This window comes from Mauremys reevesii, linkage group 14 (genome assembly GCF_016161935.1).
Source record: "Mauremys reevesii isolate NIE-2019 linkage group 14, ASM1616193v1, whole genome shotgun sequence".
Lineage (NCBI taxonomy): Eukaryota > Metazoa > Chordata > Testudines > Geoemydidae > Mauremys > Mauremys reevesii.
Genome location: NC_052636.1, coordinates 39361362 through 39365272, shown reverse-complemented (window position 1 = coordinate 39365272; position 3911 = coordinate 39361362). Strand labels below are relative to the sequence as shown.

Below are 3911 nucleotides of genomic sequence, written 5' to 3'. Positions count from 1 at the left end.
TGACTTGTCTTAGGTCACACAGCCAGTCAGTGGCAGAGTTGGGAATAGGACCCAAGAACCCTGATTTTCAAACTAACCATCGGATCTTGAATTTCAGACACTGAATGACCTGAATAAAGTGCTCTCAGATGAGCTCCAGACCAACAACAGTGCACAGGAATTATTCAGCAAGTATTTGAGGAGAACTGCAATGTTAGACAGAATCATGAACTGCTCAGAGACCATTAATGCAGAGAAGCAGCAAAATTCATCAAACATAGAACTGGTTCTGACTTATTTCCTGGGTCTTAAAAGAGACCAACAAGGATCTGAGTCTCCTCCCTGTCAATAACCCCCTGCTCAGCCAATCAGGGGACGGGAGGCTGAGGGTTCTCACCAGAGAACCCAAAGGATGGCCCAGGTCCCTAGTGGGGATCACTGCCCAAGCACTATTTCAGCCCCACATTTTTGTGTGGACCTCCCAAAGTGGGAGCTGCAGAGCACTGCCCCGCAACACACACACACACACACACACACACACACACACGGTAGTGGGAGGGGAACAGAAGAAAGGACAAAATAAGCAAGAGAAGAAGAGAAAGGAGGGAGAGAGGGATGGAGGAAAAGGAAAAAAGCACAAACCCTAATGTCCCCAGTGATTCTAAGGGACAAAATCCCAGGTGCGGAATAAACTTCTGCCTCCTTAAGCTCATGTTTTCCATGCCTAGAATTCAACTCTCACCAGATGGATCAGACTGAACAGGTTTCACACCTCCAGGAGGCTCTTACCTTCTAAACAGGGACGGCTGTTTTCTAGTAAAATCACTAAGAGGGAAGGAGAAAACTCAAAAGAGGTTCCTCCTGGTGCTCACGTCCGTGAACCCGAATACTCTCTCAGTCCTCAGAGAGAGACCTGGAGAAGGAGACTTGCTGCAGCAAAGCCACAGGGGTCTCTGAGGTTCCCCTGGCCCCTCGCCCCTGTCCTGCCTGGCTGATGTCAGCATCTCTCTGTGAGGTCACCACCTCCCCACCACCTTGGACCAATAGTCTGAGGTCCTGCAAAAGGCCTTTGTGATGTCACTGCCACACCCCTCCATTGCTGGGCTAATGTCCTGCCCCTGCCTAGGCACTTTGCAGGTTTGAGCTACTCCCTGTGGATCACCCCACTCAAGCAGCGTTCGTTCTAGGCAGCAAGCCGGCTAGACAGGGAAACATCAGACGCTGCTCCCAATGCTACACTCAGATGTTCAGAAATGAGTCGACTTTACAGCCAGAAGAGACCATTAGAGCATCTAATCTGACCCCCTGCATATCACAGGCCTCCTGTATGACACAAGAGCTACTCTTGGGGCAAACACATTCCAGAAAGGCATCTAGTCTTCATTAAATGACATCAAGAGATGGAGAATCCACCACTTTCCTTGGTAGCTTGTTCCTGTGGTGAATCATCCTCGCTGTTGAATATTTGTGCCTTAATTGTAATATGAATTTGTCTCTTTTCACCTTCCAGCCACTGGGTCTTGTTATGCCTTTCTCTGCTCGATTCAAGAGCCCTTTAATACTCAATCTTTCTCTCCATTAAGACACTTCAACACTTCAATGAAGTCACCTTTCAATCTTCTTTTGATCAGCTAAACAGGTTGAGCTCTTTCAATAGCTCACTAGAAGGCATTTTTCTCCAGCCCTCAGAACATTTGGTGGCTCTTTGCTGCCCCAAACTCTAATTTCACAACATCTTTTTCAAACGAGGACACCAAAACTGGAGGCTATTCCAGTATCAGTCTCACTGATGCCGTGTCACCTCCTGTGACGTTATTGACATAATCTGTAACTGTATAGATCACCGTTGCGACTGCTGTTCTGTATTTGCAGCCAATATTGTATAAAGGTTGTTGTGTTAGGGGTCTATGGAGAGTTTCTGATTGGCTGATTATAATGATGCTATCTCTAGATCTGTATCATTTTTATAGTTGACATTATGAATATTGGTTCTATGCTGCCCGTATTTCAAAGTTGTGCTCTGCTTAAAGGGAACACCTGAGAGATGATGGTGTCAGTTCTGCCTAGCCGGCTTAATGCAGGTTAGGGAAATGTGAGAACCACTACACTACAGAAACTCCATTACAGTGCACTGCCCTGCCCTGCCCTCAAATTCCCTGCACTTTGGTGGTGCTCACCCTGGCACACACTGATGGGCGAACCTGGAGAAACTGGCAGCAGCTCTTTGATGGGTCAGCTGGAAGAGCAGAGGACTGGAGCCAGGGATCAGGAAGTCGTCCTTACATCACCCTTGTGACTCTAGCTTGAAGGGGAGTTTCTTTTTCTTCCCCTTGCTGAGAAGCAGCAAGAGAAGAAAGAAAGGTTCAGTGGCCCAACTGGGTGCAGAAGCCAATGCTGCCTTTTCCTGCAGTGAAGCCCAAAATGAGGGTCTTGCATTGAGTAAAGGCAGTGCTGTGCTTCCAGGAAAGAGCCCACTGCTGCAGGAAGAGGGATGAAACAGCCTGCTGAAACCTGGGATTAAACCAGGGACCTTTAGATCTTCAGTCTAATGCTCTCCCAACTGAGCTACTTCAGCACCTGCAGAGGCCTTTTTGGGCTGCTTCTCACCTTGAAGTTTATTCTCCATAAACCATCTCTCCAGTCAACAATGGCCAATGCAAGACAGACATCGCTTGCTATTTTAGCCCTTGGAAACATCATCAACTAGTCTCTGGATCTCTTGAATGCTGCGCTTCAGTTCATGGGGGAAAGGCGAGCGAAGCGACCTTTGAACAAAGGGCCTGGGGTTAACATCCTAACACTGTCTGTCTCCGACTGTAACACTATTTAATACCGGCCCACCCTGTGCTGGTGAGTGCTCCATTACTAGATGTTAGTACATTTCAGTTACTGTCAAAATTAAAAGTTTCTATATGCTTAGAAGAAATGATTTTTTCATTTGCTTATATACGGCATGAATAAATACAGATTTACACATCCTAGCATGAACATTTATTGTCTTATATGATAGAGAAAATCATGCATCCAGATTGTGCATCGAAATAATGAAATGAGCTACAAATGCAATAAAAATAAGGTATTCAATGGTTTAACATATGGAGCGGGGCTGGGGGGTTCCGAAGACACGTCTTGCCTGGGACGCTACTTGGTCTAGGGAGGCCCTGTCAGGGAAAGCAGGAATCAGTCTCACACGCCTATTTCCAGGCTGTAATCTGTGGGCGCCCTGCTCTGGGGGAGGGATCGCGGCAGCCCAGACTCAGGGCTGGAACAGGCCCCGGATTGAGGGGGTGGCTGCAGGGTTTGCAGCGCTCTGATGTCTCAGACAATGTGTCTCTCCAAAAGCCTCAGATCTGCATCCCCAGAAGGCTCCTGTGCTGCCTCCGCTCCTTTCACAGTCTACAGCAAGGAGCAGCAGCAAGGGTCAGGGATGAGCCATGGGCACAAAGTGGGGGGCAGAGGCTTCAGGAGGAAACCCAGCCCCCAGAGCAGAGGGGGATAGGAGGCTTTTTCTCTCTCCTTAGCCATGGGCTATAGCTCCGAGAGCTCTGTGAAATGCCTCCCCGCCCATAGCCTGGGGAAGGGGAAGGAGCCCCAGGTTCTAGCTCGATTTGGAGGAGGATCACTGGACCCTAGAACCACTCGCTGCCCTTTCCCAGAGAAACCTGTGATGCCCAGAACAGGGCTGAGATAAATGCTGACAGGAGCCAGGAATTGCTCCCCTGGAATAGCAGCAGAATTGGGCAGCTGGAAATCTCCCCAAAGGAGCTGAAGCCTTGGTGGGTCAGACATAGATGCCCCAGGTACTGCATGGGGGGCTTAGGTTTGTTTCTGGACAAGAGCAGTGAGAGTTTTATTGCCTCAACATTTCAGTGGAAAAATTCAGACCCAAAGTGTGTGTGGTGGGGAGGTCGATAGCGGTTTCTTTGGGTTTG

The 3911-nt window shown here is 48.6% G+C and overlaps 1 non-coding gene across 1 annotated transcript; it reads right to left on the bottom strand.

Annotated features, from left to right (window-relative positions):
- Positions 1-2481: 2481 nt before the first annotated feature.
- Positions 2482-2554, bottom strand: TRNAF-GAA. The gene has a single exon. It is a non-coding gene; the product is annotated as a tRNA-Phe (tRNA).
- Positions 2555-3911: the final 1357 nt, after the last annotated feature.